The 25,000-nt window shown below is 57.4% G+C and overlaps 54 non-coding genes across 54 annotated transcripts; all 54 read left to right on the plus strand.

Moving 5' to 3' along the window:
* The first annotated feature begins 372 nt into the window (after nucleotides 1-372).
* LOC125729577 (U5 spliceosomal RNA) lies at nucleotides 373-486 on the plus strand. The gene has a single exon (XR_007390004.1). It is a non-coding gene; the product is annotated as a U5 spliceosomal RNA (small nuclear RNA).
* Nucleotides 487-678: 192 nt separating this feature from the next.
* On the plus strand, nucleotides 679-870 carry LOC125729484 (U2 spliceosomal RNA). Its single transcript, XR_007389914.1, has one exon. It is a non-coding gene; the product is annotated as a U2 spliceosomal RNA (small nuclear RNA).
* Nucleotides 871-1,286: 416 nt separating this feature from the next.
* LOC125729513 (U5 spliceosomal RNA) lies at nucleotides 1,287-1,400 on the plus strand. Its single transcript, XR_007389941.1, has one exon. It is a non-coding gene; the product is annotated as a U5 spliceosomal RNA (small nuclear RNA).
* A 197-nt stretch (nucleotides 1,401-1,597) lies between these two features.
* On the plus strand, nucleotides 1,598-1,789 carry LOC125729579 (U2 spliceosomal RNA). The gene has a single exon (XR_007390006.1). It is a non-coding gene; the product is annotated as a U2 spliceosomal RNA (small nuclear RNA).
* A 420-nt stretch (nucleotides 1,790-2,209) lies between these two features.
* On the plus strand, nucleotides 2,210-2,324 carry LOC125729578 (U5 spliceosomal RNA). The gene has a single exon (XR_007390005.1). It is a non-coding gene; the product is annotated as a U5 spliceosomal RNA (small nuclear RNA).
* Nucleotides 2,325-2,521: 197 nt separating this feature from the next.
* On the plus strand, nucleotides 2,522-2,713 carry LOC125729593 (U2 spliceosomal RNA). The gene has a single exon (XR_007390021.1). It is a non-coding gene; the product is annotated as a U2 spliceosomal RNA (small nuclear RNA).
* Nucleotides 2,714-3,146: 433 nt separating this feature from the next.
* Nucleotides 3,147-3,260, plus strand: LOC125729514 (U5 spliceosomal RNA). Its single transcript, XR_007389943.1, has one exon. It is a non-coding gene; the product is annotated as a U5 spliceosomal RNA (small nuclear RNA).
* Nucleotides 3,261-3,456: 196 nt separating this feature from the next.
* Nucleotides 3,457-3,649, plus strand: LOC125729482 (U2 spliceosomal RNA). Its single transcript, XR_007389912.1, has one exon. It is a non-coding gene; the product is annotated as a U2 spliceosomal RNA (small nuclear RNA).
* A 430-nt stretch (nucleotides 3,650-4,079) lies between these two features.
* On the plus strand, nucleotides 4,080-4,193 carry LOC125729489 (U5 spliceosomal RNA). The gene has a single exon (XR_007389917.1). It is a non-coding gene; the product is annotated as a U5 spliceosomal RNA (small nuclear RNA).
* Nucleotides 4,194-4,390: 197 nt separating this feature from the next.
* On the plus strand, nucleotides 4,391-4,582 carry LOC125729623 (U2 spliceosomal RNA). Its single transcript, XR_007390050.1, has one exon. It is a non-coding gene; the product is annotated as a U2 spliceosomal RNA (small nuclear RNA).
* A 429-nt stretch (nucleotides 4,583-5,011) lies between these two features.
* Nucleotides 5,012-5,125, plus strand: LOC125729490 (U5 spliceosomal RNA). The gene has a single exon (XR_007389918.1). It is a non-coding gene; the product is annotated as a U5 spliceosomal RNA (small nuclear RNA).
* A 197-nt stretch (nucleotides 5,126-5,322) lies between these two features.
* On the plus strand, nucleotides 5,323-5,514 carry LOC125729466 (U2 spliceosomal RNA). Its single transcript, XR_007389896.1, has one exon. It is a non-coding gene; the product is annotated as a U2 spliceosomal RNA (small nuclear RNA).
* A 417-nt stretch (nucleotides 5,515-5,931) lies between these two features.
* On the plus strand, nucleotides 5,932-6,045 carry LOC125729515 (U5 spliceosomal RNA). Its single transcript, XR_007389944.1, has one exon. It is a non-coding gene; the product is annotated as a U5 spliceosomal RNA (small nuclear RNA).
* Nucleotides 6,046-6,242: 197 nt separating this feature from the next.
* LOC125729467 (U2 spliceosomal RNA) lies at nucleotides 6,243-6,434 on the plus strand. Its single transcript, XR_007389897.1, has one exon. It is a non-coding gene; the product is annotated as a U2 spliceosomal RNA (small nuclear RNA).
* Nucleotides 6,435-6,853: 419 nt separating this feature from the next.
* LOC125729516 (U5 spliceosomal RNA) lies at nucleotides 6,854-6,967 on the plus strand. Its single transcript, XR_007389945.1, has one exon. It is a non-coding gene; the product is annotated as a U5 spliceosomal RNA (small nuclear RNA).
* A 197-nt stretch (nucleotides 6,968-7,164) lies between these two features.
* LOC125729605 (U2 spliceosomal RNA) lies at nucleotides 7,165-7,356 on the plus strand. Its single transcript, XR_007390033.1, has one exon. It is a non-coding gene; the product is annotated as a U2 spliceosomal RNA (small nuclear RNA).
* Nucleotides 7,357-7,777: 421 nt separating this feature from the next.
* Nucleotides 7,778-7,891, plus strand: LOC125729517 (U5 spliceosomal RNA). Its single transcript, XR_007389946.1, has one exon. It is a non-coding gene; the product is annotated as a U5 spliceosomal RNA (small nuclear RNA).
* Nucleotides 7,892-8,087: 196 nt separating this feature from the next.
* Nucleotides 8,088-8,278, plus strand: LOC125729456 (U2 spliceosomal RNA). Its single transcript, XR_007389887.1, has one exon. It is a non-coding gene; the product is annotated as a U2 spliceosomal RNA (small nuclear RNA).
* Nucleotides 8,279-8,705: 427 nt separating this feature from the next.
* Nucleotides 8,706-8,819, plus strand: LOC125729491 (U5 spliceosomal RNA). Its single transcript, XR_007389919.1, has one exon. It is a non-coding gene; the product is annotated as a U5 spliceosomal RNA (small nuclear RNA).
* Nucleotides 8,820-9,017: 198 nt separating this feature from the next.
* Nucleotides 9,018-9,210, plus strand: LOC125729483 (U2 spliceosomal RNA). Its single transcript, XR_007389913.1, has one exon. It is a non-coding gene; the product is annotated as a U2 spliceosomal RNA (small nuclear RNA).
* Nucleotides 9,211-9,642: 432 nt separating this feature from the next.
* On the plus strand, nucleotides 9,643-9,756 carry LOC125729492 (U5 spliceosomal RNA). The gene has a single exon (XR_007389921.1). It is a non-coding gene; the product is annotated as a U5 spliceosomal RNA (small nuclear RNA).
* Nucleotides 9,757-9,953: 197 nt separating this feature from the next.
* Nucleotides 9,954-10,145, plus strand: LOC125729485 (U2 spliceosomal RNA). The gene has a single exon (XR_007389915.1). It is a non-coding gene; the product is annotated as a U2 spliceosomal RNA (small nuclear RNA).
* Nucleotides 10,146-10,564: 419 nt separating this feature from the next.
* On the plus strand, nucleotides 10,565-10,678 carry LOC125729493 (U5 spliceosomal RNA). Its single transcript, XR_007389922.1, has one exon. It is a non-coding gene; the product is annotated as a U5 spliceosomal RNA (small nuclear RNA).
* A 196-nt stretch (nucleotides 10,679-10,874) lies between these two features.
* Nucleotides 10,875-11,066, plus strand: LOC125729457 (U2 spliceosomal RNA). Its single transcript, XR_007389888.1, has one exon. It is a non-coding gene; the product is annotated as a U2 spliceosomal RNA (small nuclear RNA).
* Nucleotides 11,067-11,487: 421 nt separating this feature from the next.
* On the plus strand, nucleotides 11,488-11,601 carry LOC125729581 (U5 spliceosomal RNA). The gene has a single exon (XR_007390009.1). It is a non-coding gene; the product is annotated as a U5 spliceosomal RNA (small nuclear RNA).
* Nucleotides 11,602-11,800: 199 nt separating this feature from the next.
* Nucleotides 11,801-11,993, plus strand: LOC125729463 (U2 spliceosomal RNA). The gene has a single exon (XR_007389894.1). It is a non-coding gene; the product is annotated as a U2 spliceosomal RNA (small nuclear RNA).
* Nucleotides 11,994-12,421: 428 nt separating this feature from the next.
* Nucleotides 12,422-12,535, plus strand: LOC125729494 (U5 spliceosomal RNA). The gene has a single exon (XR_007389923.1). It is a non-coding gene; the product is annotated as a U5 spliceosomal RNA (small nuclear RNA).
* Nucleotides 12,536-12,732: 197 nt separating this feature from the next.
* LOC125729468 (U2 spliceosomal RNA) lies at nucleotides 12,733-12,924 on the plus strand. The gene has a single exon (XR_007389898.1). It is a non-coding gene; the product is annotated as a U2 spliceosomal RNA (small nuclear RNA).
* A 418-nt stretch (nucleotides 12,925-13,342) lies between these two features.
* LOC125729495 (U5 spliceosomal RNA) lies at nucleotides 13,343-13,456 on the plus strand. Its single transcript, XR_007389924.1, has one exon. It is a non-coding gene; the product is annotated as a U5 spliceosomal RNA (small nuclear RNA).
* Nucleotides 13,457-13,651: 195 nt separating this feature from the next.
* On the plus strand, nucleotides 13,652-13,843 carry LOC125729458 (U2 spliceosomal RNA). Its single transcript, XR_007389889.1, has one exon. It is a non-coding gene; the product is annotated as a U2 spliceosomal RNA (small nuclear RNA).
* Nucleotides 13,844-14,262: 419 nt separating this feature from the next.
* Nucleotides 14,263-14,376, plus strand: LOC125729518 (U5 spliceosomal RNA). Its single transcript, XR_007389947.1, has one exon. It is a non-coding gene; the product is annotated as a U5 spliceosomal RNA (small nuclear RNA).
* A 197-nt stretch (nucleotides 14,377-14,573) lies between these two features.
* On the plus strand, nucleotides 14,574-14,765 carry LOC125729469 (U2 spliceosomal RNA). Its single transcript, XR_007389899.1, has one exon. It is a non-coding gene; the product is annotated as a U2 spliceosomal RNA (small nuclear RNA).
* Nucleotides 14,766-15,184: 419 nt separating this feature from the next.
* LOC125729520 (U5 spliceosomal RNA) lies at nucleotides 15,185-15,298 on the plus strand. The gene has a single exon (XR_007389948.1). It is a non-coding gene; the product is annotated as a U5 spliceosomal RNA (small nuclear RNA).
* Nucleotides 15,299-15,495: 197 nt separating this feature from the next.
* On the plus strand, nucleotides 15,496-15,687 carry LOC125729617 (U2 spliceosomal RNA). The gene has a single exon (XR_007390045.1). It is a non-coding gene; the product is annotated as a U2 spliceosomal RNA (small nuclear RNA).
* Nucleotides 15,688-16,106: 419 nt separating this feature from the next.
* On the plus strand, nucleotides 16,107-16,220 carry LOC125729521 (U5 spliceosomal RNA). The gene has a single exon (XR_007389949.1). It is a non-coding gene; the product is annotated as a U5 spliceosomal RNA (small nuclear RNA).
* A 197-nt stretch (nucleotides 16,221-16,417) lies between these two features.
* Nucleotides 16,418-16,609, plus strand: LOC125729462 (U2 spliceosomal RNA). Its single transcript, XR_007389893.1, has one exon. It is a non-coding gene; the product is annotated as a U2 spliceosomal RNA (small nuclear RNA).
* Nucleotides 16,610-17,038: 429 nt separating this feature from the next.
* Nucleotides 17,039-17,152, plus strand: LOC125729496 (U5 spliceosomal RNA). Its single transcript, XR_007389925.1, has one exon. It is a non-coding gene; the product is annotated as a U5 spliceosomal RNA (small nuclear RNA).
* Nucleotides 17,153-17,349: 197 nt separating this feature from the next.
* Nucleotides 17,350-17,541, plus strand: LOC125729459 (U2 spliceosomal RNA). The gene has a single exon (XR_007389890.1). It is a non-coding gene; the product is annotated as a U2 spliceosomal RNA (small nuclear RNA).
* A 429-nt stretch (nucleotides 17,542-17,970) lies between these two features.
* LOC125729498 (U5 spliceosomal RNA) lies at nucleotides 17,971-18,084 on the plus strand. The gene has a single exon (XR_007389926.1). It is a non-coding gene; the product is annotated as a U5 spliceosomal RNA (small nuclear RNA).
* A 197-nt stretch (nucleotides 18,085-18,281) lies between these two features.
* Nucleotides 18,282-18,473, plus strand: LOC125729470 (U2 spliceosomal RNA). Its single transcript, XR_007389900.1, has one exon. It is a non-coding gene; the product is annotated as a U2 spliceosomal RNA (small nuclear RNA).
* Nucleotides 18,474-18,892: 419 nt separating this feature from the next.
* LOC125729500 (U5 spliceosomal RNA) lies at nucleotides 18,893-19,006 on the plus strand. Its single transcript, XR_007389928.1, has one exon. It is a non-coding gene; the product is annotated as a U5 spliceosomal RNA (small nuclear RNA).
* A 195-nt stretch (nucleotides 19,007-19,201) lies between these two features.
* Nucleotides 19,202-19,393, plus strand: LOC125729471 (U2 spliceosomal RNA). Its single transcript, XR_007389901.1, has one exon. It is a non-coding gene; the product is annotated as a U2 spliceosomal RNA (small nuclear RNA).
* A 430-nt stretch (nucleotides 19,394-19,823) lies between these two features.
* On the plus strand, nucleotides 19,824-19,937 carry LOC125729501 (U5 spliceosomal RNA). The gene has a single exon (XR_007389929.1). It is a non-coding gene; the product is annotated as a U5 spliceosomal RNA (small nuclear RNA).
* A 195-nt stretch (nucleotides 19,938-20,132) lies between these two features.
* LOC125729474 (U2 spliceosomal RNA) lies at nucleotides 20,133-20,324 on the plus strand. Its single transcript, XR_007389904.1, has one exon. It is a non-coding gene; the product is annotated as a U2 spliceosomal RNA (small nuclear RNA).
* Nucleotides 20,325-20,755: 431 nt separating this feature from the next.
* LOC125729522 (U5 spliceosomal RNA) lies at nucleotides 20,756-20,869 on the plus strand. Its single transcript, XR_007389950.1, has one exon. It is a non-coding gene; the product is annotated as a U5 spliceosomal RNA (small nuclear RNA).
* Nucleotides 20,870-21,066: 197 nt separating this feature from the next.
* On the plus strand, nucleotides 21,067-21,258 carry LOC125729487 (U2 spliceosomal RNA). Its single transcript, XR_007389916.1, has one exon. It is a non-coding gene; the product is annotated as a U2 spliceosomal RNA (small nuclear RNA).
* Nucleotides 21,259-21,687: 429 nt separating this feature from the next.
* Nucleotides 21,688-21,801, plus strand: LOC125729502 (U5 spliceosomal RNA). The gene has a single exon (XR_007389930.1). It is a non-coding gene; the product is annotated as a U5 spliceosomal RNA (small nuclear RNA).
* A 197-nt stretch (nucleotides 21,802-21,998) lies between these two features.
* On the plus strand, nucleotides 21,999-22,190 carry LOC125729472 (U2 spliceosomal RNA). The gene has a single exon (XR_007389902.1). It is a non-coding gene; the product is annotated as a U2 spliceosomal RNA (small nuclear RNA).
* A 429-nt stretch (nucleotides 22,191-22,619) lies between these two features.
* Nucleotides 22,620-22,733, plus strand: LOC125729524 (U5 spliceosomal RNA). Its single transcript, XR_007389952.1, has one exon. It is a non-coding gene; the product is annotated as a U5 spliceosomal RNA (small nuclear RNA).
* A 197-nt stretch (nucleotides 22,734-22,930) lies between these two features.
* On the plus strand, nucleotides 22,931-23,122 carry LOC125729499 (U2 spliceosomal RNA). The gene has a single exon (XR_007389927.1). It is a non-coding gene; the product is annotated as a U2 spliceosomal RNA (small nuclear RNA).
* Nucleotides 23,123-23,551: 429 nt separating this feature from the next.
* On the plus strand, nucleotides 23,552-23,665 carry LOC125729503 (U5 spliceosomal RNA). The gene has a single exon (XR_007389932.1). It is a non-coding gene; the product is annotated as a U5 spliceosomal RNA (small nuclear RNA).
* A 197-nt stretch (nucleotides 23,666-23,862) lies between these two features.
* On the plus strand, nucleotides 23,863-24,054 carry LOC125729473 (U2 spliceosomal RNA). Its single transcript, XR_007389903.1, has one exon. It is a non-coding gene; the product is annotated as a U2 spliceosomal RNA (small nuclear RNA).
* A 430-nt stretch (nucleotides 24,055-24,484) lies between these two features.
* On the plus strand, nucleotides 24,485-24,598 carry LOC125729504 (U5 spliceosomal RNA). The gene has a single exon (XR_007389933.1). It is a non-coding gene; the product is annotated as a U5 spliceosomal RNA (small nuclear RNA).
* Nucleotides 24,599-24,795: 197 nt separating this feature from the next.
* Nucleotides 24,796-24,987, plus strand: LOC125729476 (U2 spliceosomal RNA). Its single transcript, XR_007389905.1, has one exon. It is a non-coding gene; the product is annotated as a U2 spliceosomal RNA (small nuclear RNA).
* The last annotated feature ends 13 nt before the right edge of the window (nucleotides 24,988-25,000 follow it).

Raw genomic sequence — 25,000 nt, forward strand, 5'->3', positions numbered from 1 at the left:
AGACCGAGAGCCTGCGCCGCTTGCCAGGCGATCAGCCGGTGTCGTGAGGGACCGACTCTGTCCGTGCGCCGGTCCCGCTTCCCTCCGTTTTTCTTCTTATTTTTTTTTTTTTAAATCATAAAAAAAAAGGACGGTCATGATATGCTCTCTGAGGGGTGGGCAGCTGTGCTGAGGTAAGGCAGGCCGTCATCTTTGCCTTTTGAATTTTCTCTCATGTCCGTTTACATGATTGCTGATCTTTCAGATGCCAGGAGGACAGGGAGGAGTCGGGGCCCCGAGGCCGGTGGCTGCGACGCCCCCGAGAATTCAACCCCGAGCGGGGGCGTCACGGAGGCCCGGCTAGCGGCCACCTGCTGAGCGACGGCTCTGCATCGACTCGGGTCTCTCTTCATCCCGTATAAATCTTTCGCCTTTTACTAAAGATTTCCGTGGAGAGGGATAGCGATGAGTTCGCTGTATTTTTGGAGGCTCTGCGCAAGCAGAGCTGCACCGCTGCTGTATCAAAGTAAGACTGTGCCCGGCTTAGCGGCCGGCTCTATCTGCCCAGTGGCGCGTTTCTGGTCCTCTGGGATCGTGCGTGGTCTCGCCGGGCGCCACCTCCCAGAGAGGCTGGCGAGGACCCAGCCGCGCCGGCTCCGTCGGCGTCCCACATGCCGGAGCCCGGCGGGGCGCAGTCTGCGGGCATCTCGGCCTTTTGGCTAAGATCAAGTGTAGTATCTGTTCTTATCAGTTTAATATCTGATACGTCCCCCATGGAGGGGACCACATATTAAACGGATTTTTGGAACAGGGAGCCGGAAGTGGGGCTTGCCCCGTCCGCTCCACGCATCGACCCGGTATTGCAGTGTTTCTGGGAACGGTGCACCTCTACTGCCCCCTGCTGTTGAAAGACAGAGCTGATCGGTGTTCCGCTTATCAGACCGAGAGCCTGCGCCGCTTGCCAGGCGATTAGCCGGTGTCGTGAGGGACGGACCCTGTCCGTGCGCCGGTCCCGCTTCCCTCCGTTTTTCTTTTTTTTTTTTTTTTAATTTAATTATAAAAAGCACGGTCATGGTACGCTCTCTGAGGGGTGGGCAGCTGTGCTGAGGTAAGGCAGGCCGTCGTCTTTGCCTTTTGAATTTTCTCTCATGTCTGTTTACATGATTGCTGATCTTTCAGATGCCAGGAGGACAGGGAGGAGTCGGGGCCCCGAGGCCGGTGGCTGCGACGCCCCCGAGAATTCAACCCCGAGCGGGGGCGTCACGGAGGCCCGGCTAGCGGCCACCTGCTGAGCGACGGCTCTGCATCGACTCGGGTCTCTCTTCATCCCGTATAAATCTTTCGCCTTTTACTAAAGATTTCCGTGGAGAGGGATAGCGATGAGTTCGCTGTATTTTTGGAGGCTCTGTGCAAGCAGAGCTGCACCGCTGCTGTATCAAAGTAAGACTGTGCCCGGCTTAGCGGCCGGCTCTATCTGCCCAGTGGCGCGTTTCTGGTCCTCTGGGATCGTGCGTGGTCTCGCCGGGCGCCACCTCCCAGAGAGGCTGGCGAGGACCCAGCCGCGCCGGCTCCGTCGGCGTCCCACATGCCGGAGCCCGGCGGGGCGCAGTCTGCGGGCATCGCTTCTCGGCCTTTTGGCTAAGATCAAGTGTAGTATCTGTTCTTATCAGTTTAATATCTGATACGTCCCCCATGGAGGGGACCACATATTAAACGGATTTTTGGAACAGGGAGCCGGAAGTGGGGCTTGCCCCGTCCGCTCCACGCATCGACCCGGTATTGCAGTGTTTCTGGGAACGGTGCACCTCTACTGCCCCCTGCTGTTGAAAGACAGAGCTGATCGGTGTTCCGCTTATCAGACCGAGAGCCTGCGCCGCTTGCCAGGCGATTAGCCGGTGTCGTGAGGGACGGACCCTGTCCGTGCGCCGGTCCCCGCTTCCCTCCGTTTTTTTTTTTTTTTTTTTTTTTTTAATTTAATTATAAAAGCACGGTCATGGTACGCTCTCTGAGGGGTGGGCAGCTGTGCTGAGGTAAGGCAAGGCCGTCGTCTTTGCCTTTTGAATTTTCTCTCATGTCTGTTTACATGATTGCTGATCTTTCAGATGCCAGGAGGACAGGGAGGAGTCGGGGCCCCGAGGCCGGTGGCTGCGACGCCCCCGAGAATTCAACCCCGAGCGGGGGCGTCACGGAGGCCCGGCTAGCGGCCACCTGCTGAGCGACGGCTCTGCATCGACTCGGGTCTCTCTTCATCCCGTATAAAATCTTTCGCCTTTTACTAAAGATTTCCGTGGAGAGGGATAGCGATGAGTTCGCTGTATTTTTGGAGGCTCTGTGCAAGCAGAGCTGCACCGCTGCTGTATCAAAGTAAGACTGTGCCCGGCTTAGCGGCCGGCTCTATCTGCCCAGTGGCGCGTTTCTGGTCCTCTGGGATCGTGCGTGGTCTCGCCGGGCGCCACCTCCCAGAGAGGCTGGCGAGGACCCAGCCGCGCCGGCTCCGTCGGCGTCCCACATGCCGGAGCCCGGCGGGGCGCAGTCTGCGGGCATCGCTTCTCGGCCTTTTGGCTAAGATCAAGTGTAGTATCTGTTCTTATCAGTTTAATATCTGATACGTCCCCCATGGAGGGGACCACATATTAAACGGATTTTTGGAACAGGGAGCCGGAAGTGGGGCTTGCCCCGTCCGCTCCACGCATCGACCCGGTATTGCAGTGTTTCTGGGAACGGTGCACCTCTACTGCCCCCTGCTGTTGAAAGACAGAGCTGATCGGTGTTCCGCTTATCAGACCGAGAGCCTGCGCCGCTTGCCAGGCGATTAGCCGGTGTCGTGAGGGACGGACCCTGTCCGTGCGCCGGTCCCGCTTCCCTCCGTTTTTCTTTTTTTTTTTTTTTTTTTTTTTTTTTTTTTTTAATTTAATTATAAAAAGCACGGTCATGGTACGCTCTCTGAGGGGTGGGCAGCTGTGCTGAGGTAAGGCAGGCCGTCGTCTTTGCCTTTTGAATTTTCTCTCATGTCTGTTTACATGATTGCTGATCTTTCAGATGCCAGGAGGACAGGGAGGAGTCGGGGCCCCGAGGCCGGTGGCTGCGACGCCCCCGAGAATTCAACCCCGAGCGGGGGCGTCACGGAGGCCCGGCTAGCGGCCACCTGCTGAGCGACGGCTCTGCATCGACTCGGGTCTCTCTTCATCCCGTATAAATCTTTCGCCTTTTACTAAAGATTTCCGTGGAGAGGGATAGCGATGAGTTCGCTGTATTTTTGGAGGCTCTGTGCAAGCAGAGCTGCACCGCTGCTGTATCAAAGTAAGACTGTGCCCGGCTTAGCGGCCGCTCTATCTGCCCAGTGGCGCGTTTCTGGTCCTCTGGGATCGTGCGTGGTCTCGCCGGGCGCCACCTCCCAGAGAGGCTGGCGAGGACCCAGCCGCGCCGGCTCCGTCGGCGTCCCACATGCCGGAGCCCGGCGGGGCGCAGTCTGCGGGCATCGCTTCTCGGCCTTTTGGCTAAGATCAAGTGTAGTATCTGTTCTTATCAGTTTAATATCTGAATACGTCCCCCATGGAGGGGACCACATATTAAACGGATTTTTGGAACAGGGAGCCGGAAGTGGGGCTTGCCCCGTCCGCTCCACGCATCGACCCGGTATTGCAGTGTTTCTGGGAACGGTGCACCTCTACTGCCCCCTGCTGTTGAAAGACAGAGCTGATCGGTGTTCCGCTTATCAGACCGAGAGCCTGCGCCGCTTGCCAGGCGATTAGCCGGTGTCGTGAGGGACGGACCCTGTCCGTGCGCCGGTCCCGCTTCCCTCCGTTTTTCTTTTTTTTTTTTTTTTTTTTTTTTTTTTTTAATTTAATTATAAAAAGCACGGTCATGGTACGCTCTCTGAGGGGTGGGCAGCTGTGCTGAGGTAAGGCAGGCCGTCGTCTTTGCCTTTTGAATTTTCTCTCATGTCTGTTTACATGATTGCTGATCTTTCAGATGCCAGGAGGACAGGGAGGAGTCGGGGCCCCGAGGCCGGTGGCTGCGACGCCCCCGAGAATTCAACCCCGAGCGGGGGCGTCACGGAGGCCCGGCTAGCGGCCACCTGCTGAGCGACGGCTCTGCATCGACTCGGGTCTCTCTTCATCCCGTATAAATCTTTCGCCTTTTACTAAAGATTTCCGTGGAGAGGGATAGCGATGAGTTCACTGTATTTTTGGAGGCTCTGCGCAAGCAGAGCTGCACCGCCGCCGTATCAAAGTAAGACTGTGCCCGGCTTAGCGGCCGGCTCTATCTGCCCAGTGGCGTGTTTCTGGTTCTCTGGGATCGTGCGTGGTCTCGCCGGGCGCCACCTCCCAGAGAGGCTGGCGAGGACCCAGCCGCGCCGGCTCCGTCGGCGTCCCGCATGCCGGAGCCCGGCGGGGCGCAGTCTGCGGGCATCGCTTCTCAGCCTTTTGGCTAAGATCAAGTGTAGTATCTGTTCTTATCAGTTTAATATCTGATACGTCCCCCATGGAGGGGACCACATATTAAACGGATTTTTGGAACAGGGAGCCGGAAGTGGGGCTTGCCCCGTCCGCTCCACGCATCGACCCGGTATTGCAGTGTTTCTGGGAACGGTGCACCTCTACTGCCCCCTGCTGTTGAAAGACAGAGCTGATCGGTGTTCCGCTTATCAGACCGAGAGCCTGCGCCGCTTGCCAGGCGATCAGCCGGTGTCGTGAGGGACCGACTCTGTCCGTGCGCCGGTCCCGCTTCCCTCCGTTTTTCTTCTTTTTTTTTTTTTATTTTTTTTTTTTTAAATCATAAAAAAAAGGACGGTCATGATATGCTCTCTGAGGGGTGGGCAGCTGTGCTGAGGTAAGGCAGGCCGTCATCTTTGCCTTTTGAATTTTCTCTCATGATTGTTTACATGATTGCTGATCTTTCAGATGCCAGGAGGACAGGGAGGAGTCGGGGCCCCGAGGCCGGTGGCTGCGACGCCCCCGAGAATTCAACCCCGAGCGGGGGCGTCACGGAGGCCCGGCTAGCGGCCACCTGCTGAGCGACGGCTCTGCATCGACTCGGGTCTCTCTTCATCCCGTATAAATCTTTCGCCTTTTACTAAAGATTTCCGTGGAGAGGGATAGCGATGAGTTCACTGTATTTTTGGAGGCTCTGCGCAAGCAGAGCTGCACCGCCGCCGTATCAAAGTAAGACTGTGCCCGGCTTAGCGGCCGGCTCTATCTGCCCAGTGGCGTGTTTCTGGTCCTCTGGGATCGTGCGTGGTCTCGCCGGGCGCCACCTCCCAGAGAGGCTGGCGAGGACCCAGCCGCGCCGGCTCCGTCGGCGTCCCGCATGCCGGAGCCCGGCGGGGCGCAGTCTGCGGGCATCGCTTCTCAGCCTTTTGGCTAAGATCAAGTGTAGTATCTGTTCTTATCAGTTTAATATCTGATACGTCCCCCATGGAGGGGACCACATATTAAACGGATTTTTGGAACAGGGAGCCGGAAGTGGGGCTTGCCCCGTCCGCTCCACGCATCGACCCGGTATTGCAGTGTTTCTGGGAACAGTGCACCTCTACTGCCCCCTGCTGTTAAAAGACAGAGCTGATCGGTGTTCCGCTTATCAGACCGAGAGCCTGCGCCGCTTGCCAGGCGATCAGCCGTGTCGTGAGGGACCGACTCTGTCCGTGCGCCGGTCCCGCTTCCCTCCGTTTTTCTTCTTATTTTTTTTTTTTAAATCATAAAAAAAAAGGACGGTCATGATATGCTCTCTGAGGGGTGGGCAGCTGTGCTGAGGTAAGGCAGGCCGTCATCTTTGCCTTTTGAATTTTCTCTCATGTCCGTTTACATGATTGCTGATCTTTCAGATGCCAGGAGGACAGGGAGGAGTCGGGGCCCCGAGGCCGGTGGCTGCGACGCCCCCGAGAATTCAACCCCGAGCGGGGGCGTCACGGAGGCCCGGCTAGCGGCCACCTGCTGAGCGACGGCTCTGCATCGACTCGGGTCTCTCTTCATCCCGTATAAATCTTTCGCCTTTTACTAAAGATTTCCGTGGAGAGGGATAGCGATGAGTTCGCTGTATTTTTGGAGGCTCTGTGCAAGCAGAGCTGCACCGCTGCTGTATCAAAGTAAGACTGTGCCCGGCTTAGCGGCCGGCTCTATCTGCCCAGTGGCGCGTTTCTGGTCCTCTGGGATCGTGCGTGGTCTCGCCGGGCGCCACCTCCCAGAGAGGCTGGCGAGGACCCAGCCGCGCCGGCTCCGTCGGCGTCCCGCATGCCGGAGCCCGGCGGGGCGCAGTCTGCGGGCATCGCTTCTCAGCCTTTTGGCTAAGATCAAGTGTAGTATCTGTTCTTATCAGTTTAATATCTGATACGTCCCCCATGGAGGGGACCACATATTAAACGGATTTTTGGAACAGGGAGCCGGAAGTGGGGCTTGCCCCGTCCGCTCCACGCATCGACCCGGTATTGCAGTGTTTCTGGGAACAGTGCACCTCTACTGCCCCCTGCTGTTAAAAGACAGAGCTGATCGGTGTTCCGCTTATCAGACCGAGAGCCTGCGCCGCTTGCCAGGCGATCAGCCGGTGTCGTGAGGGACCGACTCTGTCCGTGCGCCGGTCCCGCTTCCCTCCGTTTTTCTTCTTATTTTTTTTTTTTAAATCATAAAAAAAAAAGGACGGTCATGATATGCTCTCTGAGGGGTGGGCAGCTGTGCTGAGGTAAGGCAGGCCGTCATCTTTGCCTTTTGAATTTTCTCTCATGTCCGTTTACATGATTGCTGATCTTTCAGATGCCAGGAGGACAGGGAGGAGTCGGGGCCCCGAGGCCGGTGGCTGCGACGCCCCCGAGAATTCAACCCCGAGCGGGGGCGTCACGGAGGCCCGGCTAGCGGCCACCTGCTGAGCGACGGCTCTGCATCGACTCGGGTCTCTCTTCATCCCGTATAAATCTTTCGCCTTTTACTAAAGATTTCCGTGGAGAGGGATAGCGATGAGTTCGCTGTATTTTTGGAGGCTCTGTGCAAGCAGAGCTGCACCGCTGCTGTATCAAAGTAAGACTGTGCCCGGCTTAGCGGCCGGCTCTATCTGCCCAGTGGCGCGTTTCTGGTCCTCTGGGATCGTGCGTGGTCTCGCCGGGCGCCACCTCCCAGAGAGGCTGGCGAGGACCCAGCCGCGCCGGCTCCGTCGGCGTCCCACATGCCGGAGCCCGGCGGGGCGCAGTCTGCGGGCATCGCTTCTCGGCCTTTTGGCTAAGATCAAGTGTAGTATCTGTTCTTATCAGTTTAATATCTGATACGTCCCCCATGGAGGGGACCACATATTAAACGGATTTTTGGAACAGGGAGCCGGAAGTGGGGCTTGCCCCGTCCGCTCCACGCATCGACCCGGTATTGCAGTGTTTCTGGGAACGGTGCACCTCTACTGCCCCCTGCTGTTGAAAGACAGAGCTGATCGGTGTTCCGCTTATCAGACCGAGAGCCTGCGCCGCTTGCCAGGCGATTAGCCGGTGTCGTGAGGGACGGACCCTGTCCGGTGCGCCGGTCCCGCTTCCCTCCGTTTTTCTTTTTTTTTTTTTTTTTTAATTTAATTATAAAAAGCACGGTCATGGTACGCTCTCTGAGGGGTGGGCAGCTGTGCTGAGGTAAGGCAGGCCGTCGTCTTTGCCTTTTGAATTTTCTCTCATGTCTGTTTACATGATTGCTGATCTTTCAGATGCCAGGAGGACAGGGAGGAGTTCGGGGCCCCGAGGCCGGTGGCTGCGACGCCCCCGAGAATTCAACCCCGAGCGGGGGCGTCACGGAGGCCCGGCTAGCGGCCACCTGCTGAGCGAACGGCTCTGCATCGACTCGGGTCTCTCTTCATCCCGTATAAATCTTTCGCCTTTTACTAAAGATTTCCGTGGAGAGGGATAGCGATGAGTTCGCTGTATTTTTGGAGGCTCTGTGCAAGCAGAGCTGCACCGCTGCTGTATCAAAGTAAAGACTGTGCCCGGCTTAGCGGCCGGCTCTATCTGCCCAGTGGCGCGTTTCTGGTCCTCTGGATCGTGCGTGGTCTCGCCGGGCGCCACCTCCCAGAGAGGCTGGCGAGGACCCAGCCGCGCCGGCTCCGTCGGCGTCCCACATGCCGGAGCCCGGCGGGGCGCAGTCTGCGGCATCGCTTCTCGGCCTTTTGGCTAAGATCAAGTGTAGTATCTGTTCTTATCAGTTTAATATCTGATACGTCCCCCATGAGGGGACCACATATTAAACGGATTTTTGGAACAGGGAGCCGGAAGTGGGGCTTGCCCCGTCCGCTCCACGCATCGACCCGGTATTGCAGTGTTTCTGGGAACGGTGCACCTCTACTGCCCCCTGCTGTTGAAAGACAGAGCTGATCGGTGTTCCGCTTATCAGACCGAGAGCCTGCGCCGCTTGCCAGGCGATTAGGCCGGTGTCGTGAGGGACGGACCCTGTCCGTGCGCCGGTCCCGCTTCCTCGTTTTTCTTTTTTTTTTTTTTTTTTTTTTTTTTTTTTAATTTAATTATAAAAGCACGGTCATGGTACGCTCTCTGAGGGGTGGGCAGCTGTGCTGAGGTAAGGCAGGCCGTCGTCTTTGCCTTTTGAATTTTCTCTCATGTCTGTTTACATGATTGCTGATCTTTCAGATGCCAGGAGGACAGGGAGGAGTCGGGCCCCGAGGCCGGTGGCTGCGACGCCCCCGAGAATTCAACCCCGAGCGGGGGCGTCACGGAGGCCCGGCTAGCGGCCACCTGCTGAGCGACGGCTCTGCATCGACTCGGGTCTCTCTTCATCCCGTATAAATCTTTCGCCTTTTACTAAAGATTTCCGTGGAGAGGGATAGCGATGAGTTCACTGTATTTTTGGAGGCTCTGCGCAAGCAGAGCTGCACCCGCCGCCGTATCAAAGTAAGACTGTGCCCGGCTTAGCGGCCGGCTCTATCTGCCCAGTGGCGTGTTTCTGGTTCTCTGGGATCGTGCGTGGTCTCGCCGGGCGCCACCTCCCAGAGAGGCTGGCGAGGACCCAGCCGCGCCGGCTCCGTCGGCGTCCCGCATGCCGGAGCCCGGCGGGGCGCAGTCTGCGGGCATCGCTTCTCAGCCTTTTGGCTAAGATCAAGTGTAGTATCTGTTCTTATCAGTTTAATATCTGATACGTCCCCCATGGAGGGGACCACATATTAAACGGATTTTTGGAACAGGGAGCCGGAAGTGGGGCTTGCCCCGTCCGCTCCACGCATCGACCCGGTTATTGCAGTGTTTCTGGGAACGGTGCACCTCTACTGCCCCCTGCTGTTGAAAGACAGAGCTGATCGGTGTTCCGCTTATCAGACCGAGAGCCTGCGCCGCTTGCCAGGCGATCAGCCGGTGTCGTGAGGGACCGACTCTGTCCGTGCGCCGGTCCCGCTTCCCTCCGTTTTTCTTCTTTTTTTTTTTTTATTTTTTTTTTTTTAAATCATAAAAAAAAAGGACGGTCATGATATGCTCTCTGAGGGGTGGGCAGCTGTGCTGAGGTAAGGCATGGCCGTCATCTTTGCCTTTTGAATTTTCTCTCATGATTGTTTACATGATTGCTGATCTTTCAGATGCCAGGAGGACAGGGAGGAGTCGGGGCCCCGAGGCCGGTGGGCTGCGACGCCCCCGAGAATTCAACCCCGAGCGGGGGCGTCACGGAGGCCCGGCTAGCGGCCACCTGCTGAGCGACGGCTCTGCATCGACTCGGGTCTCTCTTCATCCCGTATAAATCTTTCGCCTTTTACTAAAGATTTCCGTGGAGAGGGATAGCGATGAGTTCACTGTATTTTTGGAGGCTCTGCGCAAGCAGAGCTGCACCGCCGCCGTATCAAAGTAAGACTGTGCCCGGCTTAGCGGCCGGCTCTATCTGCCCAGTGGCGTGTTTCTGGTCCTCTGGGATCGTGCGTGGTCTCGCCGGGCGCCACCTCCCAGAGAGGCTGGCGAGGACCCAGCCGCGCCGGCTCCGTCGGCGTCCCGCATGCCGGAGCCCGGCGGGGCGCAGTCTGCGGGCATCGCTTCTCAGCCTTTTGGCTAAGATCAAGTGTAGTATCTGTTCTTATCAGTTTAATATCTGATACGTCCCCCATGGAGGGGACCACATATTAAAACGGATTTTTGGAACAGGGAGCCGGAAGTGGGGCTTGCCCCGTCGCTCCACGCATCGACCCGGTATTGCAGTGTTTCTGGGAACAGTGCACCTCTACTGCCCCCTGCTGTTAAAAGACAGAGCTGATCGGTGTTCCGCTTATCAGACCGAGAGCCTGCGCCGCTTGCCAGGCGATCAGCCGGTGTCGTGAGGACCGACTCTGTCCGTGCGCCGGTCCCGCTTCCCTCCGTTTTTCTTCTTATTTTTTTTTTTTTAAATCATAAAAAAAAAAGGACGGTCATGATATGCTCTCTGAGGGGTGGGCAGCTGTGCTGAGGTAAGGCAGGCCGTCATCTTTGCCTTTTGAATTTTCTCTCATGTCCGTTTACATGATTGCTGATCTTTCAGATGCCAGGAGGACAGGGAGGAGTCGGGGCCCCGAGGCCGGTGGCTGCGACGCCCCCGAGAATTCAACCCCGAGCGGGGGCGTCACGGAGGCCCGGCTAGCGGCCACCTGCTGAGCGACGGCTCTGCATCGACTCGGGTCTCTCTTCATCCCGTATAAATCTTTCGCCTTTTACTAAAGATTTCCGTGGAGAGGGATAGCGATGAGTTCACTGTATTTTTGGAGGCTCTGCGCAAGCAGAGCTGCACCGCCGCCGTATCAAAGTAAGACTGCCCGGCTTAGCGGCCGGCTCTATCTGCCCAGTGGCGTGTTTCTGGTCCTCTGGGATCGTGGCGTGGTCTCGCCGGGCGCCACCTCCCAGAGAGGCTGGCGAGGACCCAGCCGCGCCGGCTCCGTCGGCGTCCCGCATGCCGGAGCCCGGCGGGGCGCAGTCTGCGGGCATCGCTTCTCAGCCTTTTGGCTAAGATCAAGTGTAGTATCTGTTCTTATCAGTTTAATATCTGATACGTCCCCCATGGAGGGGACCACATATTAAACGGATTTTTGGAACAGGGAGCCGGAAGTGGGGCTTGCCCCGTCCGCTCCACGCATCGACCCGGTATTGCAGTGTTTCTGGGAACGGTGCACCTCTACTGCCCCCTGCTGTTGAAAGACAGAGCTGATCGGTGTTCCGCTTATCAGACCGAGAGCCTGCGCCGCTTGCCAGGCGATTAGCCGGTGTCGTGAGGGACGGACCCTGTCCGCTGCGCCGGTCCCGCTTCCCTCCGTTTTTCTTTTTTTTTTTTTTTTTTTAATTTAATTATAAAAAGCACGGTCATGGTACGCTCTCTGAGGGGTGGGCAGCTGTGCTGAGGTAAGGCAGGCCGTCGTCTTTGCCTTTTGAATTTTCTCTCATGTCTGTTTACATGATTGCTGATCTTTCAGATGCCAGGAGGACAGGGAGGAGTCGGGGCCCCGAGGCCGGTGGCTGCGACGCCCCCGAGAATTCAACCCCGAGCGGGGGCGTCACGGAGGCCCGGCTAGCGGCCACCTGCTGAGCGACTGGCTCTGCATCGACTCGGGTCTCTCTTCATCCCGTATAAAATCTTTCGCCTTTTACTAAAGATTCCGTGGAGAGGGATAGCGATGAGTTCGCTGTATTTTTGGAGGCTCTGTGCAAGCAGAGCTGCACCGCTGCTGTATCAAAGTAAGACTGTGCCCGGCTTAGCGGCCGGCTCTATCTGCCCCAGTGGCGCGTTTCTGGTCCTCTGGGATCGTGCGTGGTCTCGCCGGGCGCCCACCTCCCAGAGAGGCTGGCGAGGACCCAGCCGCGCCGGCTCCGTCGGCGTCCCGCATGCCGGAGCCCGGCGGGGCGCAGTCTGCGGGCATCGCTTCTCAGCCTTTTGGCTAAGATCAAGTGTAGTATCTGTTCTTATCAGTTTAATATCTGATACGTCCCCCCATGGAGGGGACCACATATTAAACGGATTTTTGGAACAGGGAGCCGGAAGTGGGGCTTGCCCCGTCCGCTCCACGCATCGACCCGGTATTGCAGTGTTTCTGGGAACGGTGCACCTCTACTGCCCCCTGCTGTTGAAAGACAGAGCTGATCGGTGTTCCGCTTATCAGACCGAGAGCCTGCGCCGCTTGCCAGGCGATCAGCCGGTGTCGTGAGGGACCGACTCTGTCCGTGCGCCGGTCCCGCTTCCCTCCGTTTTTCTTCTTTTTTTTTTTTTATTTATTTTTTTTAAATCATAAAAAAAAGGACGGTCATGATATGCTCTCTGAGGGGTGGGCAGCTGTGCTGAGGTAAGGCAGGCCGTCATCTTTGCCTTTTGAATTTTCTCTCATGATTGTTTACATGATTGCTGATCTTTCAGATGCCAGGAGGACAGGGAGGAGTCGGGGCCCCGAGGCCGGTGGCTGCGACGCCCCCGAGAATTCAACCCCGAGCGGGGGCGTCACGGAGGCCCGGCTAGCGGCCACCTGCTGAGCGACGGCTCTGCATCGACTCGGGTCTCTCTTCATCCCGTATAAATCTTTCGCCTTTTACTAAAGATTTCCGTGGAGAGGGATAGCGATGAGTTCACTGTATTTTTGGAGGCTCTGCGCAAGCAGAGCTGCACCGCCGCCGTATCAAAGTAAGACTGTGCCCGGCTTAGCGGCCGGCTCTATCTGCCCAGTGGCGTGTTTCTGGTCCTCTGGGATCGTGCGTGGTCTCGCCGGGCGCCACCTCCCAGAGAGGCTGGCGAGGACCCAGCCGCGCCGGCTCCGTCGGCGTCCCGCATGCCGGAGCCCGGCGGGGCGCAGTCTGCGGGCATCGCTTCTCAGCCTTTTGGCTAAGATCAAGTGTAGTATCTGTTCTTATCAGTTTAATATCTGATACGTCCCCCATGGAGGGGACCACATATTAAACGGATTTTTGGAACAGGGAGCCGGAAGTGGGGCTTGCCCCGTCCGCTCCACGCATCGACCCGGTATTGCAGTGTTTCTGGGAACAGTGCACCTCTACTGCCCCCTGCTGTTAAAAGACAGAGCTGATCGGTGTTCCGCTTATCAGACCGAGAGCCTGCGCCGCTTGCCAGGCGATCAGCCGGTGTCGTGAGGGACCGACTCTGTCCGTGCGCCGGTCCCGCTTCCCTCCGTTTTTCTTCTTATTTTTTTTTTTTTAAATCATAAAAAAAAGGACGGTCATGATATGCTCTCTGAGGGGTGGGCAGCTGTGCTGAGGTAAGGCAGGCCGTCATCTTTGCCTTTTGAATTTTCTCTCATGTCCGTTTACATGATTGCTGATCTTTCAGATGCCAGGAGGACAGGGAGGAGTCGGGGCCCCGAGGCCGGTGGCTGCGACGCCCCCGAGAATTCAACCCCGAGCGGGGGCGTCACGGAGGCCCGGCTAGCGGCCACCTGCTGAGCGACGGCTCTGCATCGACTCGGGTCTCTCTTCATCCCGTATAAATCTTTCGCCTTTTACTAAAGATTTCCGTGGAGAGGGATAGCGATGAGTTCACTGTATTTTTGGAGGCTCTGCGCAAGCAGAGCTGCACCGCCGCCGTATCAAAGTAAGACTGCCCGGCTTAGCGGCCGGCTCTATCTGCCCAGTGGCGTGTTTCTGGTCCTCTGGGATCGTGCGTGGTCTCGCCGGGCGCCACCTCCCAGAGAGGCTGGCGAGGACCCAGCCGCGCCGGCTCCGTCGGCGTCCCGCATGCCGGAGCCCGGCGGGGCGCAGTCTGCGGGCATCGCTTCTCAGCCTTTTGGCTAAGATCAAGTGTAGTATCTGTTCTTATCAGTTTAATATCTGATACGTCCCCCATGGAGGGGACCACATATTAAACGGATTTTTGGAACAGGGAGCCGGAAGTGGGGCTTGCCCCGTCCGCTCCACGCATCGACCCGGTATTGCAGTGTTTCTGGGAACGGTGCACCTCTACTGCCCCCTGCTGTTGAAAGACAGAGCTGATCGGTGTTCCGCTTATCAGACCGAGAGCCTGCGCCGCTTGCCAGGCGATTAGCCGGTGTCGTGAGGGACGGACCCTGTCCGTGCGCCGGTCCCCGCTTCCCTCCGTTTTTCTTTTTTTTTTTTTTTTTTAATTTAATTATAAAAAGCACGGTCATGGTACGCTCTCTGAGGGGTGGGCAGCTGTGCTGAGGTAAGGCAGGCCGTCGTCTTTGCCTTTTGAATTTTCTCTCATGTCTGTTTACATGATTGCTGATCTTTCAGATGCCAGGAGGACAGGGAGGAGTCGGGGCCCCGAGGCCGGTGGCTGCGACGCCCCCGAGAATTCAACCCCGAGCGGGGGCGTCACGGAGGCCCGGCTAGCGGCCACCTGCTGAGCGACGGCTCTGCATCGACTCGGGTCTCTCTTCATCCCGTATAAATCTTTCGCCTTTTACTAAAGATTTCCGTGGAGAGGGATAGCGATGAGTTCGCTGTATTTTTGGAGGCTCTGTGCAAGCAGAGCTGCACCGCTGCTGTATCAAAGTAAGACTGTGCCCGGCTTAGCGGCCGGCTCTATCTGCCCAGTGGCGCGTTTCTGGTCCTCTGGGATCGTGCGTGGTCTCGCCGGGCGCCACCTCCCAGAGAGGCTGGCGAGGACCCAGCCGCGCCGGCTCCGTCGGCGTCCCGCATGCCGGAGCCCGGCGGGGCGCAGTCTGCGGGCATCGCTTCTCAGCCTTTTGGCTAAGATCAAGTGTAGTATCTGTTCTTATCAGTTTAATATCTGATACGTCCCCCATGGAGGGGACCACATATTAAACGGATTTTTGGAACAGGGAGCCGGAAGTGGGGCTTGCCCCGTCCGCTCCACGCATCGACCCGGTATTGCAGTGTTTCTGGGAACAGTGCACCTCTACTGCCCCCTGCTGTTAAAAGACAGAGCTGATCGGTGTTCCGCTTATCAGACCGAGAGCCTGCGCCGCTTGCCAGGCGATCAGCCGGTGTCGTGAGGGACCGACTCTGTCCGTGCGCCGGTCCCGCTTCCCTCCGTTTTTCTTCTTATTTTTTTTTTTTTAAATCATAAAAAAAAAGGACGGTCATGATATGCTCTCTGAGGGGTGGGCAGCTGTGCTGAGGTAAGGCAGGCCGTCATCTTTGCCTTTTGAATTTTCTCTCATGTCCGTTTACATGATTGCTGATCTTTCAGATGCCAGGAGGACAGGGAGGAGTCGGGGCCCCGAGGCCGGTGGCTGCGACGCCCCCGAGAATTCAACCCCGAGCGGGGGCGTCACGGAGGCCCGGCTAGCGGCCACCTGCTGAGCGACGGCTCTGCATCGACTCGGGTCTCTCTTCATCCCGTATAAATCTTTCGCCTTTTACTAAAGATTTCCGTGGAGAGGGATAGCGATGAGTTCGCTGTATTTTTGGAGGCTCTGTGCAAGCAGAGCTGCACCGCTGCTGTATCAAAGTAAGACTGTGCCCGGCTTAGCGGCCGGCTCTATCTGCCCAGTGGCGCGTTTCTGGTCCTCTGGGATCGTGCGTGGTCTCGCCGGGCGCCACCTCCCAGAGAGGCTGGCGAGGACCCAGCCGCGCCGGCTCCGTCGGCGTCCCACATGCCGGAGCCCGGCGGGGCGCAGTCTGCGGGCATCGCTTCTCGGCCTTTTGGCTAAGATCAAGTGTAGTATCTGTTCTTATCAGTTTAATATCTGATACGTCCCCCATGGAGGGGACCACATATTAAACGGATTTTTGGAACAGGGAGCCGGAAGTGGGGCTTGCCCCGTCCGCTCCACGCATCGACCCGGTATTGCAGTGTTTCTGGGAACGGTGCACCTCTACTGCCCCCTGCTGTTGAAAGACAGAGCTGATCGGTGTTCCGCTTATCAGACCGAGAGCCTGCGCCGCTTGCCAGGCGATTAGCCGGTGTCGTGAGGGACGGACCCTGTCCGTGCGCCGGTCCCGCTTCCCTCCGTTTTTCTTTTTTTTTTTTTTTTTTTAATTTAATTATAAAAAGCACGGTCATGGTACGCTCTCTGAGGGGTGGGCAGCTGTGCTGAGGTAAGGCAGGCCGTCGTCTTTGCCTTTTGAATTTTCTCTCATGTCTGTTTACATGATTGCTGATCTTTCAGATGCCAGGAGGACAGGGAGGAGTCGGGGCCCCGAGGCCGGTGGCTGCGACGCCCCCGAGAATTCAACCCCGAGCGGGGGCGTCACGGAGGCCCGGCTAGCGGCCACCTGCTGAGCGACGGCTCTGCATCGACTCGGGTCTCTCTTCATCCCGTATAAATCTTTCGCCTTTTACTAAAGATTTCCGTGGAGAGGGATAGCGATGAGTTCGCTGTATTTTTGGAGGCTCTGTGCAAGCAGAGCTGCACCGCTGCTGTATCAAAGTAAGACTGTGCCCGGCTTAGCGGCCGGCTCTATCTGCCCAGTGGCGCGTTTCTGGTCCTCTGGGATCGTGCGTGGTCTCGCCGGGCGCCACCTCCCAGAGAGGCTGGCGAGGACCCAGCCGCGCCGGCTCCGTCGGCGTCCCACATGCCGGAGCCCGGCGGGGCGCAGTCTGCGGGCATCGCTTCTCGGCCTTTTGGCTAAGATCAAGTGTAGTATCTGTTCTTATCAGTTTAATATCTGATACGTCCCCCATGGAGGGGACCACATATTAAACGGATTTTTGGAACAGGGAGCCGGAAGTGGGGCTTGCCCCGTCCGCTCCACGCATCGACCCGGTATTGCAGTGTTTCTGGGAACGGTGCACCTCTACTGCCCCCTGCTGTTGAAAGACAGAGCTGATCGGTGTTCCGCTTATCAGACCGAGAGCCTGCGCCGCTTGCCAGGCGATTAGCCGGTGTCGTGAGGGACGGACCCTGTCCGTGCGCCGGTCCCGCTTCCCTCCGTTTTTCTTTTTTTTTTTTTTTTTTTTTTTTTTTTTAATTTAATTATAAAAAGCACGGTCATGGTACGCTCTCTGAGGGGTGGGCAGCTGTGCTGAGGTAAGGCAGGCCGTCGTCTTTGCCTTTTGAATTTTCTCTCATGTCTGTTTACATGATTGCTGATCTTTCAGATGCCAGGAGGACAGGGAGGAGTCGGGGCCCCGAGGCCGGTGGCTGCGACGCCCCCGAGAATTCAACCCCGAGCGGGGGCGTCACGGAGGCCCGGCTAGCGGCCACCTGCTGAGCGACGGCTCTGCATCGACTCGGGTCTCTCTTCATCCCGTATAAATCTTTCGCCTTTTACTAAAGATTTCCGTGGAGAGGGATAGCGATGAGTTCACTGTATTTTTGGAGGCTCTGCGCAAGCAGAGCTGCACCGCCGCCGTATCAAAGTAAGACTGTGCCCGGCTTAGCGGCCGGCTCTATCTGCCCAGTGGCGTGTTTCTGGTTCTCTGGGATCGTGCGTGGTCTCGCCGGGCGCCACCTCCCAGAGAGGCTGGCGAGGACCCAGCCGCGCCGGCTCCGTCGGCGTCCCGCATGCCGGAGCCCGGCGGGGCGCAGTCTGCGGGCATCGCTTCTCAGCCTTTTGGCTAAGATCAAGTGTAGTATCTGTTCTTATCAGTTTAATATCTGATACGTCCCCCATGGAGGGGACCACATATTAAACGGATTTTTGGAACAGGGAGCCGGAAGTGGGGCTTGCCCCGTCCGCTCCACGCATCGACCCGGTATTGCAGTGTTTCTGGGAACGGTGCACCTCTACTGCCCCCTGCTGTTGAAAGACAGAGCTGATCGGTGTTCCGCTTATCAGACCGAGAGCCTGCGCCGCTTGCCAGGCGATCAGCCGGTGTCGTGAGGGACCGACTCTGTCCGTGCGCCGGTCCCGCTTCCCTCCGTTTTTCTTCTTTTTTTTTTTTTATTTTTTTTTTTTTAAATCATAAAAAAAAGGACGGTCATGATATGCTCTCTGAGGGGTGGGCAGCTGTGCTGAGGTAAGGCAGGCCGTCATCTTTGCCTTTTGAATTTTCTCTCATGATTGTTTACATGATTGCTGATCTTTCAGATGCCAGGAGGACAGGGAGGAGTCGGGGCCCCGAGGCCGGTGGCTGCGACGCCCCCGAGAATTCAACCCCGAGCGGGGGCGTCACGGAGGCCCGGCTAGCGGCCACCTGCTGAGCGACGGCTCTGCATCGACTCGGGTCTCTCTTCATCCCGTATAAATCTTTCGCCTTTTACTAAAGATTTCCGTGGAGAGGGATAGCGATGAGTTCACTGTATTTTTGGAGGCTCTGCGCAAGCAGAGCTGCACCGCCGCCGTATCAAAGTAAGACTGTGCCCGGCTTAGCGGCCGGCTCTATCTGCCCAGTGGCGTGTTTCTGGTCCTCTGGGATCGTGCGTGGTCTCGCCGGGCGCCACCTCCCAGAGAGGCTGGCGAGGACCCAGCCGCGCCGGCTCCGTCGGCGTCCCGCATGCCGGAGCCCGGCGGGGCGCAGTCTGCGGGCATCGCTTCTCAGCCTTTTGGCTAAGATCAAGTGTAGTATCTGTTCTTATCAGTTTAATATCTGATACGTCCCCCATGGAGGGGACCACATATTAAACGGATTTTTGGAACAGGGAGCCGGAAGTGGGGCTTGCCCCGTCCGCTCCACGCATCGACCCGGTATTGCAGTGTTTCTGGGAACAGTGCACCTCTACTGCCCCCTGCTGTTAAAAGACAGAGCTGATCGGTGTTCCGCTTATCAGACCGAGAGCCTGCGCCGCTTGCCAGGCGATCAGCCGGTGTCGTGAGGGACCGACTCTGTCCGTGCGCCGGTCCCGCTTCCCTCCGTTTTTCTTCTTATTTTTTTTTTTTTAAATCATAAAAAAAAAGGACGGTCATGATATGCTCTCTGAGGGGTGGGCAGCTGTGCTGAGGTAAGGCAGGCCGTCATCTTTGCCTTTTGAATTTTCTCTCATGTCCGTTTACATGATTGCTGATCTTTCAGATGCCAGGAGGACAGGGAGGAGTCGGGGCCCCGAGGCCGGTGGCTGCGACGCCCCCGAGAATTCAACCCCGAGCGGGGGCGTCACGGAGGCCCGGCTAGCGGCCACCTGCTGAGCGACGGCTCTGCATCGACTCGGGTCTCTCTTCATCCCGTATAAATCTTTCGCCTTTTACTAAAGATTTCCGTGGAGAGGGATAGCGATGAGTTCACTGTATTTTTGGAGGCTCTGCGCAAGCAGAGCTGCACCGCCGCCGTATCAAAGTAAGACTGCCCGGCTTAGCGGCCGGCTCTATCTGCCCAGTGGCGTGTTTCTGGTCCTCTGGGATCGTGCGTGGTCTCGCCGGGCGCCACCTCCCAGAGAGGCTGGCGAGGACCCAGCCGCGCCGGCTCCGTCGGCGTCCCGCATGCCGGAGCCCGGCGGGGCGCAGTCTGCGGGCATCGCTTCTCAGCCTTTTGGCTAAGATCAAGTGTAGTATCTGTTCTTATCAGTTTAATATCTGATACGTCCCCCATGGAGGGGACCACATATTAAACGGATTTTTGGAACAGGGAGCCGGAAGTGGGGCTTGCCCCGTCCGCTCCACGCATCGACCCGGTATTGCAGTGTTTCTGGGAACAGTGCACCTCTACTGCCCCCTGCTGTTAAAAGACAGAGCTGATCGGTGTTCCGCTTATCAGACCGAGAGCCTGCGCCGCTTGCCAGGCGATCAGCTGGTGTCGTGAGGGACCGACTCTGTCCGTGCGCCGGTCCCGCTTCCCTCCGTTTTTCTTCTTTTTTTTTTTTTATTTTTTTTTTTTTAAATCATAAAAAAAAAGGACGGTCATGATATGCTCTCTGAGGGGTGGGCAGCTGTGCTGAGGTAAGGCAGGCCGTCATCTTTGCCTTTTGAATTTTCTCTCATGTCCGTTTACATGATTGCTGATCTTTCAGATGCCAGGAGGACAGGGAGGAGTCGGGGCCCCGAGGCCGGTGGCTGCGACGCCCCCGAGAATTCAACCCCGAGCGGGGGCGTCACGGAGGCCCGGCTAGCGGCCACCTGCTGAGCGACGGCTCTGCATCGACTCGGGTCTCTCTTCATCCCGTATAAATCTTTCGCCTTTTACTAAAGATTTCCGTGGAGAGGGATAGCGATGAGTTCACTGTATTTTTGGAGGCTCTGCGCAAGCAGAGCTGCACCGCCGCCGTATCAAAGTAAGACTGCCCGGCTTAGCGGCCGGCTCTATCTGCCCAGTGGCGCGTTTCTGGTCCTCTGGGATCGTGCGTGGTCTCGCCGGGCGCCACCTCCCAGAGAGGCTGGCGAGGACCCAGCCGCGCCGGCTCCGTCGGCGTCCCGCATGCCGGAGCCCGGCGGGGCGCAGTCTGCGGGCATCGCTTCTCGGCCTTTTGGCTAAGATCAAGTGTAGTATCTGTTCTTATCAGTTTAATATCTGATACGTCCCCCATGGAGGGGACCACATATTAAACGGATTTTTGGAACAGGGAGCCGGAAGTGGGGCTTGCCCCGTCCGCTCCACGCATCGACCCGGTATTGCAGTGTTTCTGGGAACGGTGCACCTCTACTGCCCCCTGCTGTTGAAAGACAGAGCTGATCGGTGTTCCGCTTATCAGACCGAGAGCCTGCGCCGCTTGCCAGGCGATTAGCCGGTGTCGTGAGGGACGGACCCTGTCCGTGCGCCGGTCCCGCTTCCCTCCGTTTTTCTTTTTTTTTTTTTTTTTTTTTTTTTTTTTTTAATTTAATTATAAAAAGCACGGTCATGGTACGCTCTCTGAGGGGTGGGCAGCTGTGCTGAGGTAAGGCAGGCCGTCGTCTTTGCCTTTTGAATTTTCTCTCATGTCTGTTTACATGATTGCTGATCTTTCAGATGCCAGGAGGACAGGGAGGAGTCGGGGCCCCGAGGCCGGTGGCTGCGACGCCCCCGAGAATTCAACCCCGAGCGGGGGCGTCACGGAGGCCCGGCTAGCGGCCACCTGCTGAGCGACGGCTCTGCATCGACTCGGGTCTCTCTTCATCCCGTATAAATCTTTCGCCTTTTACTAAAGATTTCCGTGGAGAGGGATAGCGATGAGTTCGCTGTATTTTTGGAGGCTCTGTGCAAGCAGAGCTGCACCGCTGCTGTATCAAAGTAAGACTGTGCCCGGCTTAGCGGCCGGCTCTATCTGCCCAGTGGCGCGTTTCTGGTCCTCTGGGATCGTGCGTGGTCTCGCCGGGCGCCACCTCCCAGAGAGGCTGGCGAGGACCCAGCCGCGCCGGCTCCGTCGGCGTCCCACATGCCGGAGCCCGGCGGGGCGCAGTCTGCGGGCATCGCTTCTCGGCCTTTTGGCTAAGATCAAGTGTAGTATCTGTTCTTATCAGTTTAATATCTGATACGTCCCCCATGGAGGGGACCACATATTAAACGGATTTTTGGAACAGGGAGCCGGAAGTGGGGCTTGCCCCGTCCGCTCCACGCATCGACCCGGTATTGCAGTGTTTCTGGGAACGGTGCACCTCTACTGCCCCCTGCTGTTGAAAGACAGAGCTGATCGGTGTTCCGCTTATCAGACCGAGAGCCTGCGCCGCTTGCCAGGCGATCAGCCGGTGTCGTGAGGGACCGACTCTGTCCGTGCGCCGGTCCCGCTTCCCTCCGTTTTTCTTCTTTTTTTTTTTTTATTTTTTTTTTTTTAAATCATAAAAAAAAGGACGGTCATGATATGCTCTCTGAGGGGTGGGCAGCTGTGCTGAGGTAAGGCAGGCCGTCATCTTTGCCTTTTGAATTTTCTCTCATGATTGTTTACATGATTGCTGATCTTTCAGATGCCAGGAGGACAGGGAGGAGTCGGGGCCCCGAGGCCGGTGGCTGCGACGCCCCCGAGAATTCAACCCCGAGCGGGGGCGTCACGGAGGCCCGGCTAGCGGCCACCTGCTGAGCGACGGCTCTGCATCGACTCGGGTCTCTCTTCATCCCGTATAAATCTTTCGCCTTTTACTAAAGATTTCCGTGGAGAGGGATAGCGATGAGTTCACTGTATTTTTGGAGGCTCTGCGCAAGCAGAGCTGCACCGCCGCCGTATCAAAGTAAGACTGTGCCCGGCTTAGCGGCCGGCTCTATCTGCCCAGTGGCGTGTTTCTGGTCCTCTGGGATCGTGCGTGGTCTCGCCGGGCGCCACCTCCCAGAGAGGCTGGCGAGGACCCAGCCGCGCCGGCTCCGTCGGCGTCCCGCATGCCGGAGCCCGGCGGGGCGCAGTCTGCGGGCATCGCTTCTCAGCCTTTTGGCTAAGATCAAGTGTAGTATCTGTTCTTATCAGTTTAATATCTGATACGTCCCCCATGGAGGGGACCACATATTAAACGGATTTTTGGAACAGGGAGCCGGAAGTGGGGCTTGCCCCGTCCGCTCCACGCATCGACCCGGTATTGCAGTGTTTCTGGGAACAGTGCACCTCTACTGCCCCCTGCTGTTAAAAGACAGAGCTGATCGGTGTTCCGCTTATCAGACCGAGAGCCTGCGCCGCTTGCCAGGCGATCAGCCGGTGTCGTGAGGGACCGACTCTGTCCGTGCGCCGGTCCCGCTTCCCTCCGTTTTTCTTCTTTTTTTTTTTTTATTTTTTTTTTTTTAAATCATAAAAAAAAGGACGGTCATGATATGCTCTCTGAGGGGTGGGCAGCTGTGCTGAGGTAAGGCAGGCCGTCGTCTTTGCCTTTTGAATTTTCTCTCATGTCTGTTTACATGATTGCTGATCTTTCAGATGCCAGGAGGACAGGGAGGAGTCGGGGCCCCGAGGCCGGTGGCTGCGACGCCCCCGAGAATTCAACCCCGAGCGGGGGCGTCACGGAGGCCCGGCTAGCGGCCACCTGCTGAGCGACGGCTCTGCATCGACTCGGGTCTCTCTTCATCCCGTATAAATCTTTCGCCTTTTACTAAAGATTTCCGTGGAGAGGGATAGCGATGAGTTCGCTGTATTTTTGGAGGCTCTGTGCAAGCAGAGCTGCACCGCTGCTGTATCAAAGTAAGACTGTGCCCGGCTTAGCGGCCGGCTCTATCTGCCCAGTGGCGCGTTTCTGGTCCTCTGGGATCGTGCGTGGTCTCGCCGGGCGCCACCTCCCAGAGAGGCTGGCGAGGACCCAGCCGCGCCGGCTCCGTCGGCGTCCCACATGCCGGAGCCCGGCGGGGCGCAGTCTGCGGGCATCGCTTCTCGGCCTTTTGGCTAAGATCAAGTGTAGTATCTGTTCTTATCAGTTTAATATCTGATACGTCCCCCATGGAGGGGACCACATATTAAACGGATTTTTGGAACAGGGAGCCGGAAGTGGGGCTTGCCCCGTCCGCTCCACGCATCGACCCGGTATTGCAGTGTTTCTGGGAACGGTGCACCTCTACTGCCCCCTGCTGTTGAAAGACAGAGCTGATCGGTGTTCCGCTTATCAGACCGAGAGCCTGCGCCGCTTGCCAGGCGATCAGCCGGTGTCGTGAGGGACCGACTCTGTCCGTGCGCCGGTCCCGCTTCCCTCCGTTTTTCTTCTTTTTTTTTTTTTATTTTTTTTTTTTTAAATCATAAAAAAAAGGACGGTCATGATATGCTCTCTGAGGGGTGGGCAGCTGTGCTGAGGTAAGGCAGGCCGTCATCTTTGCCTTTTGAATTTTCTCTCATGATTGTTTACATGATTGCTGATCTTTCAGATGCCAGGAGGACAGGGAGGAGTCGGGGCCCCGAGGCCGGTGGCTGCGACGCCCCCGAGAATTCAACCCCGAGCGGGGGCGTCACGGAGGCCCGGCTAGCGGCCACCTGCTGAGCGACGGCTCTGCATCGACTCGGGTCTCTCTTCATCCCGTATAAATCTTTCGCCTTTTACTAAAGATTTCCGTGGAGAGGGATAGCGATGAGTTCACTGTATTTTTGGAGGCTCTGCGCAAGCAGAGCTGCACCGCCGCCGTATCAAAGTAAGACTGTGCCCGGCTTAGCGGCCGGCTCTATCTGCCCAGTGGCGTGTTTCTGGTCCTCTGGGATCGTGCGTGGTCTCGCCGGGCGCCACCTCCCAGAGAGGCTGGCGAGGACCCAGCCGCGCCGGCTCCGTCGGCGTCCCGCATGCCGGAGCCCGGCGGGGCGCAGTCTGCGGGCATCGCTTCTCAGCCTTTTGGCTAAGATCAAGTGTAGTATCTGTTCTTATCAGTTTAATATCTGATACGTCCCCCATGGAGGGGACCACATATTAAACGGATTTTTGGAACAGGGAGCCGGAAGTGGGGCTTGCCCCGTCCGCTCCACGCATCGACCCGGTATTGCAGTGTTTCTGGGAACAGTGCACCTCTACTGCCCCCTGCTGTTAAAAGACAGAGCTGATCGGTGTTCCGCTTATCAGACCGAGAGCCTGCGCCGCTTGCCAGGCGATCAGCCGGTGTCGTGAGGGACCGACTCTGTCCGTGCGCCGGTCCCGCTTCCCTCCGTTTTTCTTCTTTTTTTTTTTTTATTTTTTTTTTTTTTAAATCATAAAAAAAAGGACGGTCATGATATGCTCTCTGAGGGGTGGGCAGCTGTGCTGAGGTAAGGCAGGCCGTCATCTTTGCCTTTTGAATTTTCTCTCATGATTGTTTACATGATTGCTGATCTTTCAGATGCCAGGAGGACAGGGAGGAGTCGGGGCCCCGAGGCCGGTGGCTGCGACGCCCCCGAGAATTCAACCCCGAGCGGGGGCGTCACGGAGGCCCGGCTAGCGGCCACCTGCTGAGCGACGGCTCTGCATCGACTCGGGTCTCTCTTCATCCCGTATAAATCTTTCGCCTTTTACTAAAGATTTCCGTGGAGAGGGATAGCGATGAGTTCACTGTATTTTTGGAGGCTCTGCGCAAGCAGAGCTGCACCGCCGCCGTATCAAAGTAAGACTGTGCCCGGCTTAGCGGCCGGCTCTATCTGCCCAGTGGCGTGTTTCTGGTCCTCTGGGATCGTGCGTGGTCTCGCCGGGCGCCACCTCCCAGAGAGGCTGGCGAGGACCCAGCCGCGCCGGCTCCGTCGGCGTCCCGCATGCCGGAGCCCGGCGGGGCGCAGTCTGCGGGCATCGCTTCTCAGCCTTTTGGCTAAGATCAAGTGTAGTATCTGTTCTTATCAGTTTAATATCTGATACGTCCCCCATGGAGGGGACCACATATTAAACGGATTTTTGGAACAGGGAGCCGGAAGTGGGGCTTGCCCCGTCCGCTCCACGCATCGACCCGGTATTGCAGTGTTTCTGGGAACAGTGCACCTCTACTGCCCCCTGCTG

This window comes from Brienomyrus brachyistius, unplaced genomic scaffold, assembly GCF_023856365.1.
Source record: "Brienomyrus brachyistius isolate T26 unplaced genomic scaffold, BBRACH_0.4 scaffold686, whole genome shotgun sequence".
In the NCBI taxonomy this organism is placed as follows: Eukaryota; Metazoa; Chordata; class Actinopteri; order Osteoglossiformes; family Mormyridae; genus Brienomyrus; species Brienomyrus brachyistius.